Raw genomic sequence first — 21724 nt, forward strand, 5'->3', positions numbered from 1 at the left:
GGAAATGAATTTAGGCTGATTTCCTTGAATTTAGTTTTACGAACATCATCTTTAATTTCATTTGTGTGAAATACCTAATCATTGTTTGTTGCATTTTGCGAAAAGTTTTACCAAGGCTATCCCTAATTTAGCAGTGTAAGACTAGAGGGAAGGCAGGTAGTCATCACCATCCACTGCCAGCTCTTAGGGTACCCTTTTACCAACGAAAGGTGAGATTAACCGTCACATTATAACGCTCCCACGAGTGAAAGGGCGAGGATGTTTGGTGTGATGGGAATTCAAACCTTGAACTTGAGACTATGAGTCGAGTACCTCATCCACCAGGCCGTACTGGGTCGGTACCTAATCATACAACCGGATCTATTAAACTTCAAGACGCCGTAAAAAAACAAAACGTTGTTGTATAATATTATTTTCCTAAAATTTCTATTATATCTTTTATATCTATTATATTTTTTCATTGATTGCTTCAAAAAAAGTACAAAAAACACTAACTTATTATTTCGTTTTGTCTCCTGTTTTTCAACGAAAGTTAACAGAAACTGATTTTTTACAATTTTATTTCATATATAAAAATTCTGTTCACTTGTGTTTTTGGTTTTGATGAAATGATGGTCTCACTATGCAATGAAAAATTCATAATACAAAAAGGCATTTTAACCCATGGTTCCAAAAAAGATGGCCTTAGTAACAGTGGCGCTTTGACCTATATTTCGTCCACCCGTGCAAGAATGTACATAAAAATAATATATAAATGTATTCTAAGATAACTTCTTCGTGTAATCATTTTCTCTGTTATGGTCCGATATTTGGTTCTTGCAGAGATTTAAAATCGGAGTCCAGGTGTAACTGTTACGTAATACGCTTCAGGTAAATTCTACTGAACGTCTAATGACATAGCTGTGATATCCCCACTGATGAGATGTCTATCCAATATCTAACGATGTGTATGTCTATAAATATGTATATTTGCCCGGGGTACCACAGACACATTTATTCTTATTGTCGTGATGTAGACCAATGACTTTCAACTTGTGGTACACTAAGATGTGGGAAGTGGAACATGAACATGTCCGATTTGGTACATAAATATGTTGGAGATAGTAGAGTGGAATGTTAGAGATGTTGCATGAATATTTTAAGATATAGTACATGGAAATGTTGAAAGTTATCGAAACTCGTTTTCTAGCCTTTAAGTCCCCAAATATATCAGTGTAATACTTGGGGGAGGGGTTTCTTGAAGGTACTACATGGAGATGTGGGAAGAAGTACATGACGATTTTGGATGTGGTACGTTAAAATGTAAGTAGAACATGAATGTAGTATATAAGCAAGTAGGAAATGGACCATAAAGGTAATATATAAGCAAGTAGGAGGTCGAACATGAAGGTAGTATATAAGTGGAAGGTGGAACATGAAGGTAGTATGTAAAGAAGTGGAAGATTGGACATGAAGATAGTATATAAACAAGTGGAAGGTGGAACATGAAGTGTAATAATAAGTTGGAAGTAAATAAAACATAATGTTGTTTAATTGTACAAAGCAACATAATAGGCTGTCTGTACTGTGCCCACCACAGGTATCGAAACCCAGATTTTAGCATTGTAAGTCCATAGGCATTCCACTGTATCACAGGGGGGGCAAATATAATCGTATTCAGTTTTAATTGTTTTTAATACAAATAATAATAAAAAAATCACACATATTTATAGTCTCAGCATTTTTTGTAACTGTTCATTATGACCTAGGTTGTAATTTTTAGTTTTGACAACACCATATTTGTTAGAAGTAGAAGGAAGCATTTGGCTTAGTCCCAAAAGGTTGAGAAATCACTGAAACAAACAATGAAAGTTTCATTGTATTAGTTCATCTAATTACTACCATCAGTGTGTCTTAAAATTAGCAGTTTATATATTGTTGCCATGGTACTTGGTGCTGTTGGAAAACGATTGCTTAGCTGTAATTTAATTCTATTATAATTCAATTTTTGCTTATCAGTAATATTTTATTATTTTTATTTTGCAGAACTTTCATATAAAATCTAATATCTTAGGTTTTAATTTTTAATGTTAAGAGCTTTAAATTATTTAAATTTTATTCCGTCGTTTCTTATTTTAATCTGTTTTTCCACATTCTGTCATCCTTGTGTCCTAAATCACACTGATATGAGGCAGTCTGTAGGGAGGTTTTTGTTTGTCGTGACTTCTGTGTTTTTTAAAGAGGGCATCCTGCCCGATATTTCGTTTTGATAAATTGTTTGTGTGTTTGGAAATTCACGCAAAACTAATCGAGGGTTGTCTGCGCTAGCGGCTTCGAGTTGAATGCTCCAATATATTACTTGCGTTTGTATTTTTTTTTTACTTTATAGTAACATTTTACTTTCATTAGTAGGTAGTCCTACTTTGCAAACAATAATGGAGTTATCCGCTACTGTCACTATCTTTAAAGAACTGAGGAAACATCTCTCAGTCAGCAGCACCTTACTGTCCATCATTAACGATAAGTGACTGACTGTCCCTCTTATAACGCAGTTAAAGCTTTAATTAGTGGGAAAATATATTTTGATGTGAACGTGACTCTTCATCAGCTCCGAATTCCAGAAGTATACCATCAGGGTTGCCTCGTGCCTGATCTGTTACCCTTAAATTAAGATAATAATGAATTTGAAACGTTATACAAAACATCACCACTGTTTCAGTTATTCGATCATGGTTAGAGAGAGACGTGTTTTACATGGTACGTTACGGTTAAATACGTCATGTACAGGTCCTGTCCGTTCACTGTAATTAAACTTTTATTCTCTGCAGACCTAACTTGTTCTACTGCTTCTGGTATTATCGTTGATACAGTTTGGGTCTGAAAGAATGGGTATTTATCGTGTTAAAAACAAATCAGTTTAAGCTCTATTGGCAAGAGGGCAGTTTTATGGTAGAAAAAGTTATTGTTTTTAGAGCCACCAGCTCTGTATTTAACAACGCCAGTTTTCACGTATTTTCATTTAAAAAAAAAAAAAGTATTCTGACAGCGTCGAATAAACGACTTTAACTTATATGTCTTCTTTGTTGAAAAACATAGCGTGGCTAAACGTTTCCGTAAACTCTCATAACATAGAATTAAACCCAATAAATATATCGCACTAAACCTGTGATGTCACTTTAGCTGATGCTGCAGATTGAAATCATAATGATTCAACTCTTTCCTAATAATATCTGATTCTAAACCACTGAGTATTTTTAAAAGAGATTGTTTTTGGATATTTTTGTCTTCGATTTTTTAAAACTGTTTAGCTTTTTGTGTTAATTTCTACTTGTTTATTAATGTAAAAAGTATTAAAATAATCACTTTTAAACTGTCTCTAAGATATTATCTCGTAATACAGTATATACATATACATATACATATATATATATATATATTGGTAGTACTTTTTTCCGTTTTTTTTCCTTACTTTGGAGAGCAGTAACCTTTCCACAAATTGTTTTCAGACAGTGAAAGGTGATATGGGTGTTGGACGTTGTGAGCTTAAGTACCCACATTTCACTCTCCTAATTTCTGTTTCTTTTTATCATTTTATTATTATTGAATTACTTCAAGTGAGTGTAGCGGACGGAGGTTACAAATGATAGACGGTGTATCCCGACCGCAATGTGGGTTCTACCTCCTCAGTTACCTCTAAGGCTTAGGGTACATTTTATACCCCACATTATAGCCTATACTCTGGGGGCCCTTTTTATTTATGCAGCATTACTTAACATTTTTGTTTGGGCTTGTTTTTATTTATTAGAAAATTTCATTGGTTAGAGGTTTGGATTTGCTGTTTTTAACCACTCCTTCCTTTTAAATTTGTTTTATTTTACTTAACTGTTGAGTATTAATATTTATATACATATATACTGTTGCGAATGAAATTCGCCAACGTTTCGTAATGATGCTCATTTATTAATAACACAGGCATCGGATGACGTTTAATAGTCAAAAGATACACGAGAAACAAACACCGACACAACATCTTTCATTCTACTTAACCATCCTCGTAGAAGGATCATATATAAATAAAACAAATGAATATATTAGAAGGATATATTAAAAATATATTAGCAAGAAGAACACGGAATAAACTAATTATATACACTATTAACTACTATTAACCACAAAAACTAACACCCTTTGAATTGCTTACCCATATATATATTTGGCGTAGTATGCACTCCACTTAGCTATTGCTAAATTGTGATTGGCTAGTCACAGTATTAACTTAGAAGGAGGGTAAGGAAGCCAAAAAACACGTAACAGTATACAGTGTAGATTGGTACCCATTTTAGTCTCCAACGAAGCGTGGCCTTGTTGATTCACATTATGTTGTTTTAAAAATGAACTCAACACCCGAAAGTAAGAACACGATAAGAGTGACTGTCAGATCCCACTATTCAAAAATATACGAGTAACCCCAAATGTGGCAGTGGGTGCTGTTGTCTTGCTGTCTTTTCAATCAGGAACGGCTATGAACAGAGAATCCCTGTGTAACTTTAAGCAAAATTTTTCAAACAAACAAGCAGAACCAGAGTTTACTGTTAGTAATTTGGTTTAGTCTGTTTTTAATTTTGCGCAAAGCTACACCAGTGATATCTTGTTTGTTTGTTTTTGAATTTCGCACAAAGCTACTCGAGGGCTATCTGTGCTTGCCGTCCCTAATTTAGCAGTGTAAGACTAGAGGGAAGGCAGCTAGTCATCACCACCCACCGCCAACTCTTGGGCTACTCTTTTACCAACGAATAGTGGGATTGACCGTCACATTATAACGCCCCCATGGCTGTAAGAGTGAGCATGTTTAGTGTGACGGGGATTCGAACCTGCGACGCTCGGATTATGAGTCGAGTGCCTTAACCACCTAGCCATGTCGGGCCCATATCGAGTAACGGAATACCTCTGAACAATACCGTGTGAAAAAAACAAAATTGTACCAGACATCTTCCTTTTCTTTGACCAAAATGTATAACTATGACTTTAAGCTATGAAGGTGATATATTATTTCGTAAATAAATTTAAGAAAATTCCTTATCAACTTCTAATAACATGTCATTTCTATACTTTTAATTACTTGCAAACAGTGTTTAAAACAATGTTATGGAAGTGGTTGATATTCCATTCATACTACGATTGAATGAAACAAAATAATCAGGTTATAAAAGTAAGTTTCACGATAAAATCGTCAGACGTAGGAAACACCAAAGGAATTTAAAGCGATTTGTGAAAAGTAAAGTTTGCAACCGACATTCTAGAAATATTTGTGTGGATTTAAAATAAGAAGTAACTTCAGATCTGTTAGCTAGAGGTACTGAAAATGAAGAGAATCTATAATTGAAACATTATGTGAAAGGTGTTTTAGGTCGATTATCTGTGTTTTGAAAAACAAACTAGGGATATAAACGTAATAATCAGCCCTAATCAGTTGTCCTGCACTCACGACGTTTAACTGGTACATGATGCGAGTTTAAATATATTAAGGTTCAATTAATAATTTTAAATTATAATTTCAATAAACAGTCATTGCTGTACAGTTATTGTTATTTGTATGTTTAACAGTAATGTGATGTGATACAGTACTTTACTGTCAGTACAACCAGTAGAAATGTAGAAGTCCTAACGATACTATTACTTAACACAGTGGTTCTTAACCTTGTTGGAAGTACTGAACCCCGGAAGTTTCGTACTTGCATTCACTGAACCCTTCGTAATTGTAAAAAATAAAATATGATTTTTTCAAATTCAAAACATAAGTATATATTTTATTAGTGCACAAAATGAACCATGCACCAGTTGCACACAATATCACTGTGTTCAAAGAACAAAACCAACAAAACATGAATTTCACACAAAAACAAAGACATAACTCAATGAATATTTACTGCAAATCAATGTGACTTTTGCTGTTGCTTTTCAGAGACAAGTTCAGAAATACGCGGCTTCACCTTGGCAAGTGCCACTCTCATATCATTTTCGCAACAAAGTCTGTTCCTTTTCTTCGTTTTTATGTCTTCCATCCTCGAAAAAGATTGCTCGCAAAGATACGTTGTAACAAACGGTATGAGTATCTCAAGGGTTTCTTAGCAATAAGAGGGTACGCTACGATTTGGTGACACCAAAACGTTGAGAGTGTTCTTGTTTTGAAAAGTTGCTGTTGAACCTGGCTCTGCTGAAGTTCAATAATTTCGTCGAAGTATTCATCATTGACATCTGCTGTCGCAACACTAAACGTGAACGGCTGTCTCACCCATGCTGGATATGACTCTCTGGTGGGGAAGTATCTGTCAAGAGACTTTGTGAACTCATGTAAGTGCATGGCAATTGCTTGCTTCAGTTCCTCGGGTACAGAAATGTCTCCGATTTCAGACACATCTTATATCTTACTTACTCAGTCGTCCAGCAGGGGAAAGTTTGCGAAGTTATCATTCTCTGTTCGTCGTTTCCATGACGGTAGCTTTTTTTGAAAAAAAGCCTTCGGGTTTTCTTCCGCTTTGATGATGTTAACTCCACCGCCCTGCATCTGTTGATTCAGATGATTGAGAGCATTGAAGATATCGGCCATGTACGACAAAATGAGAATGAACTCAGATTTTTCGACGCAATCTGCATGACAATGTTGGTGCTCTCGCAAAAACAGGACTAATTCCACACGCATGGCAAAAACACGATTCAGCACCTTTCCTCGGGATAACCACCAAACGTTAGAATGGTACAGAAGTACCTCAAATTCAGAGCCCATTTCATTACACAGCTATTTGAAAAATCGGTGCTTCAGGGCACTATTTCGCACAAAGTTCACACATTCCACTACAATTTTTAATACACTTGCCAGTTTTGAAGACAAGGTTTTTGTTGATAACGCATGCCTGTGCAGAACACAATGAAGTATGGTGCATCGTCTTTCACCAGCCCACCAAAACCAGAGTTTCGTTCCAGCATGACTAGAGCTCCGTCCGAACAAACTGCGGAAATCATATTCCACGAAAGATTTGTGTCTCTGAAGAAGTCATCCACAAGTTTCTTCACGTTGGCTGCCTTAGTTGTTGTTGTAAGAGGCTTACAAAATAAAAAATCTTCTTTTATCTCGTCGTTCTTCACATAGCGCACGAATACAAGCTGGCTTAGATTGGAAACGTCGGTGGTCTCGTCGAGTTGAAGGCTGAATTTTGCTGGGCTTAGAATCAGATCTGCAACTACTTAAGCCAAGATGTCATCGCCCATGTCATCTATTCTGCTGCTGATGGTGTCATTTGAAAGAGGAATTTGGGATAACTTATTTTCAGCAGCTTTTCCCAGCATGATATTCGCCATCTTCAACGCAGCTGGTTTTACGAGTGCTTCACCAATGGTGTGTGGTTTGCCCTGCTTTGCGATCAAGTACGCAACTTCTTACGATGCTGTGAGGATCGGTTTATCGATGGGTACAAAGCCGAGAACAGGCAAAGTAGCCATTTCATTGAACTTAGCTCTCTTTACCTTGAATTCAGCAAGCGTTGTGTTCTTATATTTCCCATCTTCATGCAGCTTTAGGAAGTGTTCTCTTAGTTTTGCCGGTGCTAGACTGGAATTGCTCAACTTGGCATTGCAACTCATGCATTGAGGACGCTGACTCCCATCATGTTCCGTTATACACGTGAATCCATATTATACGTATTAGTCAGACCATTTTCTGTTGTTGCTCGACATAGTTAGTATGAAGGGATTGAAAGATTAGAAATAAAATCATGAATGACGCACGATTACTACAGTCACAAGTCAACTGCTAAGCGCACGAAGTTCCCTGCAGCACAGATATTAAGGCCAAGTTATGTGACGTGTCAGCCGCAGCCAATGATGGCCAAAATGGAGCATGACGTCACGAATCATACGAGTTGGGTGAATGGAACAGACACACACACAGCGTGTGTGTGTCTTGACCTCCGCTGAACTCCTGAGACTGACTCACCGAACCCCTGGGGTTCGATTGAACCCAGGTTAAGAACCACTGACTTAACGGCTTAAAATTTGTGCATTTTCAAGTCATCTAGTGTGATTTTACTATACCAGAGCTGTTCATTCAACGGTTCAAAATTAGAACACTTACACCTGTCTGTCAAGTGTGGTTTCTAATACATTAATAATATTCATTCAACAGTTCAAAATTAGTACATTTAACAGAACACTTTTTAATACACCAATGCGTTTCATTCAAAGTGCGACTTTTATTAAAACTAGAATTCACTTATGTATAAAGATATATATAGTACTAATTAGGAATACCAAAGCTCAAAGATGAAAATTTGTCGTAAACTATCATGACGTGTATGTATCCTAAATGTGTGGTGTTGTGTAACTTGAAACCAACTTTTAAAATACGTAAAGTGTGTAGTGCGTTCTATCTTAAGACTGATAAGAGTTTTCCTAAATGTACTCAGTAGAAGTTCGCGCGTACATAGTGTCAAAAACTTCAAGATGCATGATCTTGTGTCTAGAAGCGGGAAATGAGGCGTGCGGTGTACGTGATTGAGCAGCAACCTGACAACCGACAGATGAGTTGCTGTATACTCATGGAAACAGCATAAATTACTGCTTTAATAACTGGCTGGTCTAAGAGAATATTTATATACCTTAAATTTACTACTTCGATACTTTAAACATTCTTTAGAAGATGAACTGAACTGAGATATTCTACTTTCAATGTTATTCAAGCTTATGCAGCTTTGGTAAACAAACCTATAGGTTGTTCAACATCACAGGTCTCCATTCAAAGTCACGCGACAGGTCTTTCTGTTACAATTAAAAGTCTTATCCCACGGACTGTCTCGCAAAAAAACAACATGTTATTACTTTACAGATATAAAACTTCTGAATTATTAGGATACTTTGATGGAATTTTATTCGACATATTTCAAAATTCCCTGCATGTGAGAGTTAGAAAGTTTCTCTTATCTAACACATGGCGGCGCTTTGAGAACGAGATTTGTCTTCGTCTGAGGAGTGGCCCTGTATGGCCAGGTGATTAAGGCACTCGACTCGTAATCCGAGGGTCGCGAGTTCGAATCCCTGTCACGTCAAACATGTTCGCCCTTTCAGTCGTGGGGGCGTAATAATGTGACGGTCAATCCCACTATTCGTTGGTAAAAGAGTAGCCCAAAAGTTGGCGGTGGATGGTGATGACTAGCTGCCTTCCCTCTCGTCTTACACTGCTAAATTAGGGACGGCCAGCGCAGATATCCCTCGATTAGCTTTGCGCGAAATTCAAAAGAAACCAAACAAACGCCTGTGAAGGCAAGTATATTAAACATTGATAATATCTTGAAGGTACTTTTATATAAAACATCATTATAGAGTGGAAACAAAGCGATAGACTTCACAAATATTTTTTGTTTTTTATACCCATAATGAAGATTTGGGGTTAAATACCAAATAATTGGTTTCTTAGTGTTACGAATTATGATTTATTTCGGACGAGTTTCCAATTCATTATGTCATGTATTACGATTTCAAAAAGCCGGAAATTTAAATTTAACTTTACAAGTTACTTGAATGTCGATATGTATCAGTTTATAATATTTGCCAACAAGATTGATACACACAATTTCCTTTCTCAAGATATATATATTTTAATATACAAACAATAATACAATTTATGACAACAGTTATTAGAAATAGTTATTATGGATAATGATTTAAATACAAAAGTCTTACAAGTTTACAAACAATACTGAGTCTTTTATCTGGTCTGGAACTGAGTATTTTATCGACGGTTCATGATAAACGAATAAATTCTGATTTGATATTACTACACTTCGTATAATGACTAGCCTCACGCCGTTTACAAGTTGAATTTTCTCCGATGAAGATATCTAATGTCCTCGTAGAAATACTAACATTCAAAGTTAATTTATTACAGTTGATCCGTTTGTAAATTCGAAATCGTTTCGTTCCTGGCCAAATATCTGTAGTTTCCCGATTGATAAGCATATCTCACAGTTATGGCTTCCGGGAGTTATAGTGTACTAACTGTAGCAAATCAACAATAATAATATACAAACTGTCTCCTGGCGCACCGATTTATAAACTTTAGGTGAGGTTTTCGAAAGTTCATTTGACAACAGTATTTTACTTACACACATGGTATTGTATTGATTCTCACACACGAGAATCATCTACAAATTTAGAGAATAAGCGGGAACATCGCAACTCATATTTAACGCTATACGTTATATGCATTTCTTAATACAAAATAAACTGAAACAAACATAGGTATTAAAATAAAAATATTATATTTAATTCATTTCCTTAGACAAAAAATATTCAAGTCTTTTTTCACTTTATATATTCAAGATTTCCCAGTGGCAAGCTTGAAGGCTTATAACTAGGTTGAGATATCCGAGGTGAGAACAACATAGATTGGTTTGCTTTTAATTTTGCCCCAAATTACACGAGAGCTATCTGCACTAGTTATCCCTAATTTAGTAATGAAAGACTAGAGGGAAGGCAGCTAGTCATCGCCACCTTGGACTACTCTTTTTACCAACGAATAGTAGGATTGTCCATTTATTTATAACGCCCCCACGACCGAAAGAACAAAAATATTTGATGAGGCAGAGATACGAACCCACAATCCTCAGACTGCGAGTCGAGTACCCCAACCACCTGACCATGCATAGATAACCCACTGTATAGATATGTGCTTAACTACAAAGAAGGAAACAAAAATATATTCAAACATTTAATAAAGAAACCCCTTCAAAATGACTCCTCGATAATAATTACTTTATCGTGAAAATAGCTATGACATCAGTTAAATTTTGAGCTGAAAAATAACATGCAACTTTTCAAGGAGTTATAAGTTTATGGTTAGAAGTACTGTATTATCAACAGTTAAGCATGTGTACAGTGTTCTATCAAATAAATGTTTTTTAACGAATTTTGTAGTGGCTCAGTTAATTATCGTATTGATTTAGTGCACTCACTACACACTCACTTTCGTAGTTTTAATATTATTTATAATTGATTACTTGACTCATGACTGCCACCCCGCTTTTCATCATTCGTAGAACCATTTGCATACACAGTTTGCGTCAATATTAACAAAAGAAGTTTTAAGAATATGCTGGATTTTCATGGAAAAACTACAAAGGCCATATGTTTGAACTTAAGATCAGAAGCGTCCTATCAACCACCACCTACTCTACGAAAATGATTGTCACTCTTATAACACTCCTACAATAAAAGTGCAGGAAAATATTATGGTAATGCACAGATTCGAACCCACCTCGACTACCTCCCAAATAAAGAGATCTACCACAGGGTCAACCCGATCTCGTTAGAAGAGGAACCACCTACAAAAGTACTTTTAAACTACTGATAATATAAAGAAATCGTGTAGAGTTGGATGTGTCTTAACTCCGTGTTGAACATTACTACTCTAACTGCGTTTCGACTTGAGTTTAAGAGATTAATATTTGTTTGTTTTCATTTCGCGCAAAGATACACGAGGGCTATCTGCACTAGCCGTCCCTAATTTAGCAGTGTAAGACTAGAGGGAAGACAGCTAGTTATGAACACCCACCGCCAACTCTTAAGCTACTCTTTTACCAACGAATAGTGGGATTTACCGTAACATCATAACGCCCCCCGTCTGAAAGGGCGAGCATGTTTGGTGAGACGGGGATTCGATCCTGCGACCCTCAGATTACGAGTTGAACGCCTTAACCCACCAGGCCATGCCGGGGCCTGATAGATTAATACTAAACTGTAATTAACTAACAACTTTATAATTCTGGACAACGAATAAACGCAATTATTAAAAATTAATGTTACCTACGAGAATTTGACTGAGAACTGGTGAAATGAATATGTGAAATTTGAAAAGTTAAAAGTAATTCTAGAATACTTAATAGTTCTCTCCATTCCAACCAGTTTGACGGTAACGTTGTTTGGGATAATTTATTTTATTATTAAGATGTTTACAAACAATCTAAAATTCCAAGGTTTGTAATACATTGGCATTGTTGATTAAACATTGTCAGTAGCTTTATATTTACCATGAAATGATCACCTCTTTCTATCTTAATCTAAGTGTTTGGTTTCATCAAGTAGGTTCTTTAGTAGCTGTCTACACAGTCTGTTGTCGATTTCTCGTGCACGTTTCAATTCAATGGAAACTCTCTTATCTCGGAATTTGTTTCCTTATCTCTGCTGCCAAGTGTTAATACTTCTTGGTCCTTCAGTGGATAAATTACTACAATCCCAGGTTTACTTGTCCTTCTTTTCTTTTCTCTCGCTCAAAACGTGGTTTGCTGTCGCGCTCTTTCTTTCTATCGTACTTTCTCTGAATCACTACGTTTGTTCAACTTTCCTATATCTATCTCCCAATGCTCCAGAGACTTGTCATGCAAATCATAAACGAACTCAGTTGACGGATCGAAATCCTGATGCTTTCCACTGTTATTCTTTAAAATGCTCTAGAAAATTACGACCAATATTTCATGGTATAGCACCCGAGTTAACCACTGATGTAGAACCCTGAAAAAAAGGAGTTACAAACTTATTGAACTTCTTCGTATTGCTTTAGCTGTTTATGATTGGTCACAAGATTCAAATTTAAACTGAAATATATTATGCAACTAAGTTAATTTATATCGAATAACCTACTTCATATTCAAATAAATATTTTAACTCGTTGTAAAAATATGAATACAAACATTTTTTTTCATGTCTGCCATTATAAGTAGACATTTTAAAGCAGTGAGCATATGCGTTTCGTTAGCATAAAACTTACAGCTTAAACGCAAAAAATGATTAAAATTACATTCAGACATGTTGCAAATAAAGAAATATTGACGTTCAAATATTCAAAGTAATATTATAAGCAATTAATGGTTTTAGTTTTTATTTATTACAGAAATAAACTAAGTTAAAACAAGGTTTAAAGGTACGTAATATTTTAAAAACTGTTGCTGGCACCAGACTTAACCTAAAAACAACTACATGTTTGATGGGCCACAGACCCGCCATTATCCATGAGGGCAACAAACACACATCCGCCGATTATTTAACATGTGCTAGTGCCAACTGTTATTTCTCTCTTCTTTAAATGTATCCCTAGAAATGAATTTCCACAAATCCTGAACCCGCACCGATTTTTTTTAAAAGCCAAATTCATATTCTTAAATTTTTAAGTATTCGTTTTATCAACCTTGATGTCGGATGATTCCTCATTTTGAAACAGTTGTAAATAGGGCACCTTTGAAACATTTCTGTCTATTCATATTTCTACTTACCTCCACTACGACACCTCTTACCAAATATGGACTCGAAGCTGTCGTTCATGCCACTTCTTTAATAAGTATGAAAGGCCAAGAATAATCATAACACACAGTACTTTGGTTATATATATACGCTTTCCATATCCATATTCTGAGCAAGGCCCAAGCTACGAGGAACTGAAATAGTAAGCGTGGTTGTTTCTATTTTTAATAGGATTTGGCATATCATGTGGGCTGAGTTATTTACAGTTCACGTTAAGACCTAAAGATAGGTATTCATTCTCCAGTTTGTTATGTTGGTAGTTTTATCCCGTGTTTCTCTGATACTAATTATAACGCTACGTTAGTCAATGAACGTTCTCGGAAACTTCTTTTGGAGATAAGCAAAAAGCCACCCTAACATTGTCACCGAGGTTTCTAGCCTACGTTGTTTTATTAGAAAACCATCCTAACATTGTCACCGAGGTCTCTAGCCTACGTTGTTTTATTAGAAAACCATCCTAACATTGTCTCCGAGGTCTCTAGTCTACGTTGTTTTATTAGAAAACCATCCTAACATTGTCTCCGAGGTCTCTAGTCTACGTTGTTTTATTAGAAAACCATCCTAACATTGTCACCGAGGTCTCTAGTCTACGTTGTTTTATTAGAAAACCATCCTAACATTGTCACCGAGGTCTCTAGTCTACGTTGTTTTAGAAGAAAACCATCCTAACATTGTCACCGAGGTCTCTAGTCTACGTTGTTTTATTAGAAAACCATCGTAACATTGTCACCGAGGTCTCTAGTCTACATTGTTTTATTAGAAAACCATCCTAACATTGTCACCGAGGTCTCTCGTCTACGTTGTTTTAGAAGAAAACCGTCCTAACATTGTCACCGAGGTCTCTAGTCTACGTTGCTTTATTAGAAAACCGTCCTAACATTGTCACCGAGGTCTCTAGTCTACGTTGTTTTAGAAGAAAATCATCATAACATTGTCACCGAGGTCTCTAGTCTACGTTGTTTTAGAAGAAAACCATCGTAACATTGTGTCTCTAGTCTACGTTGTTTTAGAAGAAAATCATCATAACATTGTCACCGAGGTCTCTAGTCTACGTTGTTTTAGAAGAAAACCATCGTAACATTGTGTCTCTAGTCTACGTTGTTTTAGAAGAAAATCATCATAACATTGTCACCGAGGTCTCTAGTCTACGTTGTTTTAGAAGAAAACCATCGTAACATTGTGTCTCTAGTCTACGTTGTTTTACTAGAAAACAATCCTAACATTGTCACCGAGGTCTCTAGTCTACGTTGTTTTAGAAGAAAACCATCCTAACATTATCACCGAGGTCTCTAGTCTACGTTGTTTTATTAGAAAACCATCCTAACATTGTCACCGAGGTCTCTAGTCTACGTTGTTTTAGAAGAAAACCATCCTAACATTGTCACCGAGGTCTCTAGTCTCCGTTGTTTTAGAAGAAAACCATCGTAACATTGTCACCGAGGTCTCTAGTCTACGTTGTTTTATTAGAAAACCATCATAACATTGTCACTGAGGTCTCTAGTCTACGTTGTTTTAGAAGAAAACCATCCTAACATTGTCACCGAGGTCTCTAGTCCACGTTGTTTTATTAGAAAACCATCCTAACATTGTCACCGAGGTCTCTAGTCTACGTTGTTTTTATTAGAAAACCGTCCTAACATTGTCACCGAGGTCTCTAGTCTACATTGTTTTAGAAGAAAACCATCGTAACATTGTGTCTCTAGTCTACGTTGTTTTACTAGAAAACCATCCTAACATTGTCACCGAGGTCTCTAGTCTACGTTGTTTTAGAAGAAAACCATCCTATCATTGTCACCGAGGTCTCTAGTCTACGTTGTTTTATTAGAAAACCATCCTAACATTGTCACCGAGGTCTCTAGTCTACGTTGTTTTAGAAGAAAACCATCCTAACATTGTCACCGAGGTCTCTAGTCTACGTTGTTTTATTAGAAAACCATCCTAACATTGTCACCGAGGTCTCTAGTCTACGTTGTTTTAGAAGAAAACCATCCTAACATTGTCACCGAGGTCTCTAGTCTACGTTGTTTTATTAGAAAACCATCGTAACATTGTCACCGAGGTCTCTAGTCTACATTGTTTTATTAGAAAACCATCCTAACATTGTCACCGAGGTCTCTCGTCTACGTTGTTTTAGAAGAAAACCGTCCTAACATTGTCACCGAGGTCTCTAGTCTACGTTGCTTTATTAGAAAACCGTCCTAACATTGTCACCGATGTCTCTAGTCTACGTTGTTTTAGAAGAAAATCATCATAACATTGTCACCGAGGTCTCTAGTCTACGTTGTTTTAGAAGAAAACCATCGTAACATTGTGTCTCTAGTCTACGTTGTTTTAGAAGAAAATCATCATAACATTGTCACCGAGGTCTCTAGTCTACGTTGTTTTAGAAGAAAACCATCGTAACATTGTGTCTCTAGTCTACGTTGTTTTACTAGAAAACAATCCTAACATTGTCACCGAGGTCTCTAGTCTACGTTGGTTTAGAAGAAAACCATCCTAACATTATCACCGAGGTCTCTAGTCTACGTTGTTTTATTAGAAAACCATCCTAACATTGTCACCGAGGTCTCTAGTCTACGTTGTTTTAGAAGAAAACCATCCTAACATTGTCACCGAGGTCTCTAGTCTCCGTTGTTTTAGAAGAAAACCATCGTAACATTGTCACCGAGGTCTCTAGTCTACGTTGTTTTATTAGAAAACCATCATAACATTGTCACTGAGGTCTCTAGTCTACGTTGTTTTAGAAGAAAACCATCCTAACATTGTCACCGAGGTCTCTAGTCCACGTTGTTTTATTAGAAAACCATCCTAACATTGTCACCGAGGTCTCTAGTCTACGTTGTTTTTATTAGAAAACCGTCCTAACATTGTCACCGAGGTCTCTAGTCTACATTGTTTTAGAAGAAAACCATCGTAACATTGTGTCTCTAGTCTACGTTGTTTTACTAGAAAACCATCCTAACATTGTCACCGAGGTCTCTAGTCTACGTTGTTTTAGAAGAAAACCATCCTATCATTGTCACCGAGGTCTCTAGTCTACGTTGTTTTATTAGAAAACCATCCTAACATTGTCACCGAGGTCTCTAGTCTACGTTGTTTTAGAAGAAAACCATCCTAACATTGTCACCGAGGTCTCTAGTCTACGTTGTTTTATTAGAAAACCGTCCTAACATTGTCACCGAGGTCTCTAGTCTACGTTGTTTTAGAAGAAAACCGTCCTAACATTGTCACCGAGGTCTCTAGTCTACGTTGTTTTATTAGAAAACCATCCTAACATTGTCACCGAGGTCTCTAGTCTACGTTGTTTTAGAAGAAAACCATCCTAACATTGTCACCGAGGTCTCTAGTCTACGTTGTTTTAGAAGAAAACCGTCCTAACATTGTCACCGAGGTCTCTAGTCTACGTTGTTTTATTAGAAAACCGTCCTAACATTGTCACCGAGGTCTCTAGTCTACGTTGTTTTATTAGAAAACTATACTAACATTGTCACCGAGGTCTCTAGTCTACGTTGTTTTAGAAGAAAACCGTCCTAACATTGTCACCGAGGTCTCTAGTCTACGTTGTTTTATAAGAAAACCATCCTAACATTGTCACCGAGGTCTTTAGTCTACGTTGTTTTAGAAGAAAACCGTCCTAACATTGTCACCGATGTCTTTAGTCTACGTTGTTTTAGAAGAAAACCATCGTAACATTGTCACCGAGGTCTCTAGTCTACGTTGTTTTATTAGAAAACCGTCCTAACATTGTCACCGAGGTCTCTAGTCTACGTTGTTTTATTAGAAAACCATCCTAACATTGTCACCGAGGTCTCTAGTCTACGTTGTTTTAGAAGAAAACCGTCCTAACATTGTCACCGATGTCTCTAGTCTACGTTGTTTTAGAAGAAAACCGTCCTAACATTGTCACCGAGGTCTCTAGTCTACGTTGTTTTAGAAGAAAACCGTCCTAACATTGTCACCGAGGTCTCTTGTCTACGTTGTTTTATTAGAAAACCGTCCTAACATTGTCACCGAGGTCTCTAGTCTACATTGTTTTATTAGAAAACCATCCTAACATTGTCACCGAGGTCTCTAGTCTACGTTGTTTTATTAGAAAACCGTCCTAACATTGTCACCGAGGTCTCTAGTCTACGTTGTTTTATTAGAAAACCGTCCTAACATTGTCACCGAGGTCTCTAGTCTACGTTGTTTTAGAAGAAAGCCTTTCTAACATAGTCACTGATTATTCTTTTTTAGCACGTCTGATTGTTATATAGAATATACTTTGAGGAGCTAGAAAGGGAATGGAAATAAATGCTATTTTTTTCTTACAGAGATTAATTCATTTTGGGTATGAATACCTACTACCGCTGTGAAAACCATTGTATGTGTGTTTTGCTATGTAACATTCATGATATGCAGTGATAGCTTATTACTGGGGGCCAATCCAATTTTGGGCAAAGCTACTCGAGGGCTATCTATGCTAGCCGTCCCTAATTTAGCAGTGTAAAACTAGAGGGAAGGCAGCTAGTTATCACCACCCACCGCCAACTCTTGGGCTACTCTTTTACCAACGAATAGTGGGATTGACCGTAACATTATAACACCCCACAGCTGAAAGGGCGAGCATGTTTGGTGCGACCGTGATTCGAACCCGCGACCCTCATTCTTTTGATAAAATCAATATTTGTAGTCCCCTCATCACTAAGTACATTTCAAGAAGGACGTTAGTAGAGTTCTGTAATTTGATGTCAAAAAAATTATATGGAGATCCGTATATACATATATATAAATGTATCAAGTCAGTTGTTTCCTTAGTATTTACGTAGGTTTTGACGGTTTTATGTAAATTTGGTTGTTATGCTGCACTTTTGACAGATGTAGCTTAAACGTTTTAAATAAACTTGGCCGTTGTTTGCCAGTTGTATCTACCTGTTGTAAGTAAACTATTACGTTATTCTCTACTTTTGGCACATGCAACTAATGTATGAAATAACATGATTATATCCCTGGTTTGAATTCTTCGCTAATTGGCTGAGAGTACGCCACGTACAATGAAACATTTGAACTGTTATTTTCAAAATCCGCCAACAGATCGCATGACCGTTGCTCGGTTATCAAGGCTATTACCATTCATGCGAAAGGTCGCGCATGTGCAGCAGCCCTCTTAGGAAGCAGAACTTTGCAGACGATAATATTTTTTTGCAGGACATTGAAAACTGGATGATTAATTTAGGCCGAATTAACAAAATGTCGGAAATCTCACCAACAATCAAAGTAAATTTTTATGTGGAATTTATAAGGATATGTACACTGATTGTTATTATCACACGAAGGTAGGCTGTTTTGATAATTTAACTAATTATTTATTTTATTGGTTTATTATTAATCACACTATGCAAAAAGAAAATTTGTTCCTGGATAGTATATGTTGTTTCTTAATTGCTTGTGTTGTAAAAATACAGAGAATGGCCATTATTCCCTTCAAACTATGCTATTGTGACCTGGATAGTGAAATTTAAAAATTAACCTATTTTCTATATAAAAACGGGCAAACTTGCACATTTTCATTTACATAAGGTCTGAATAAAACAACATGTGAATCAAGATTTACATGTATTTATACTAAGGTTATACAAAAATGTTTAGAAGTGAGTAGTTTTTCGAGATTTGCGACTGTAATGTAAATCACTTTCACGTATCACGTTATAATATAGTCTCCCATCATGTTTTCGTTGTACGCTCCTTCGTAGCGGCGTTCAAAGTCCAATATATCTTGGTGGAAGCGCTCGCCTTGCTCCTCTAAGTATGCTCCCATGTTCTCCTTGAATTTATCAAGATCAGCGTGTCAAAGATATGGACTTTCAGAGACATCCTGCAGCCCATTTTGCCATAGTACTTCACCAAAGCCTCAACTAGGTCCACATAATTTTCGGCCTTGTGATTGCCAAAGAAGCACTGAACCACTGAAAAATGTCGGTGATGTCTCTTCTGCCTTGCGACTTGCACACTTTCATCTAACAAATCTCACTCCTTGATCCTAGATGTCAAAAGCTCGGTATTCGACTTTGTTAGACCAAGATCTCTGATCAAGTCATAGAGGTCTCTTTGGTTGGGGCAGTATGGGTTTCTCTCACCAGTTGCACCTCTGATATTGTAATCTGGATCTTCAGCGTTTACCTCCTCTTCTGAGGATTGCTGCTTTCTTTTTGGCGGAGTGGATACAAGGAGCTCAGGGCACTGTGACTGGGACGATGAATGATGGAATGTCCAGATACATGATAGCAGATGCATTCTTGTCAGCCCGACGTTTGAAAGGGTCCACCATGCAGAAGTAGCAATTGCTTGAGTGGTCAGTGGGTTCACACCAAATTATTGGAATAACGTTTTTCATGGCTCTCCTTTCCCCTCTGTACCATCCAGCAAAAGAGCAAAATAAAATTGTTATTATGAAGAATAAATTTATTTTATCTCCAATTAATGTGTAAGAGGTTCATGCAAAATATTTTTCTATACAATTTGAAATTTAAAAAATAAATTAAAAGATATTTAAAAGGTCTAAAATTTATATAATATAAAATCTTACTATTCAAGCAAGCAAAAAATGTCCGTCTTACCTTCTAGAGTTTTTTTTGCAGTGCTTGCAAATAAAATGAGGTGCCCAGGGTTTGTCTTGATCCCCGACAGACATATTGAAATATGCCTTGTAGGCTTCACACATTTTAGCAGATACTGTCACAGAGTACTTTTTCGCTCTTGTATTGATAAATTGGCCACATACATAGCAGAATGCGTCTGGAGAATGCTTGCAGCTTCTTGATGCCATCTCTGATAAAATCAGATAGGTCTATGTGTTCACTTAAGCAGCTAGAACTAAACTGAAGTGGTGAGTGGTGAGTCCCTGTATATATATTACTATGGAAAGTTCTAGAAAATTCTAAAAAGGTTCTTGAAAAATTCTCGTAATCTCTACAACATTCTAGAAAGTTCTTGAAAATTCTCTATCAGCTAATCAGCACTGAATCTACCTGGAATGCTCTGGAAAATGGATAAATTTGAAAATTTAACTATCCAAATCACAAAAGCAAAGTTTCAAGAGAAAAATAGGTCTTTTCCATTTACTTTAGGCATAAGCAATTGGGAAATAACACTTTCTACTCATGAACAAGAAAAAGTAAAAATTTTGTTACATAATGTTATTAAAATCTGATTAAAATCTTCAATGAAATGTCAAACTTAAATATTTACATGTAGTTCCAGAGACAAAATTCACTTTATGACAAATCCTATTTCAGTGAAACTGAAACAAAAGGTACATTTGTTTGCCTTCAGAATTTAGAGTGGCCTAAGGGACTTTCATTCCCTGGACAATAAATGATCTGTTTCTTTCATGGCTGGTCTTCAAATCCTCACCGTCCTCATTTCCTCACTTCTCCAGTTTTGGTAGCTCCACTTCTGTTAATCAGTCTTTGTGTTTTTGGCAGAAGCTATACATCCAATGAAACATTAATATTATTTTCACAGTGTTTTGAAGTTCGTTGTTTTTTATATATATCCAAAAGTTTGAATGAAATTATAGACTCAGCGTGTTTTGTTGTTTTTTTAGCACGTGATACATACGTATAGTGTGTGTGTTACATCGCTCAAGCAGAACGAGAAATGGGTGTTTTTGTAATATTGGATGTACGTGTAGTAGTTTGAATGTAGTTAATGTGGAACATCGATAAGTCGATACAAGAATCAATGAGTTTCTCTTTCTAAACAGAAGCTGGTAGCCAATCATATATATGTTAGTGGGACGTTGGGTCGAATCACTGATGCAACTTTTTAACGTATAAAACTATAAAGTAGTACTCTAAAATATTATTTTTCATTCCAGGATATTTCTTACTTTAGGTGGCCTACTTTCTGATACCAGCGACCTTGTCATAATTATCTAACTGGGTGGTATGTTGTCTCGTGTAACGCCTGTTAACTCCCTGACATCCGGCGAAATAGAAGACCAAATTCTAATATTCTATCGGGTAACTAACATAAATAATTTACACATATCAAAATATAAATTCTACAACCAGTTAGAACATATTTACTGTTCTGTTTTCCGTTTACATTGTATGCCCCTCCTCCAGTGGCTTGACTGTAAGTCTGCTGGCTTACGACGCTAAAAATCATGTTTCGATACCGTTGATAGGGCAGAGCACAGAGAGCCCACTGTGTAGTTTTGACTTAGCAACAACCAAACCACGTTATAATATATATGGCTGAAAAGTAGTTTCAAATTGACCAATCAGTAGTGAGTCTTCACTAGAACACATAAGATTTATCGTAGACTTTTTTAACAATGCATTTAAACTTGATTATTGTGAAAGTAAAATAAACTAAAAAGATAACTGTTACAAAAGTTGATAATGGTTTGTCTACA

At 36.4% G+C, this 21724-nt stretch overlaps 1 protein-coding gene and 1 long non-coding RNA gene across 6 annotated transcripts in view; one reads left to right on the forward strand and one right to left on the reverse strand.

Annotated features, from left to right (window-relative positions):
* LOC143254955 (uncharacterized) overlaps window positions 1-21724 on the forward strand; it is a 140154-nt gene that overhangs the window by 55211 nt on the left and 63219 nt on the right. Inside the window, exon 1 of one of the 5 annotated variants that reach the window (XM_076509880.1) lies at window positions 18414-18638. The exons of the other annotated variants lie outside the window; for them this stretch is intronic. The gene's annotated coding sequence lies outside the window, so the exon portion shown is untranslated. Of the gene's footprint in view, window positions 1-18413; window positions 18639-21724 lie in introns of those variants that run through there. 5 annotated transcript variants of the gene reach the window in all.
* On the reverse strand, window positions 9602-13987 carry LOC143254956 (uncharacterized). The gene is made up of 2 exons (XR_013030381.1): window positions 13296-13987; window positions 9602-12537 (listed from the first exon to the last, which is right to left on the reverse strand). It is a non-coding gene; the product is annotated as an uncharacterized LOC143254956 (long non-coding RNA).

The sequence above is a fragment of the Tachypleus tridentatus genome, chromosome 7 (genome assembly GCF_004210375.1).
Source record: "Tachypleus tridentatus isolate NWPU-2018 chromosome 7, ASM421037v1, whole genome shotgun sequence".
In the NCBI taxonomy this organism is placed as follows: Eukaryota; Metazoa; Arthropoda; class Merostomata; order Xiphosura; family Limulidae; genus Tachypleus; species Tachypleus tridentatus.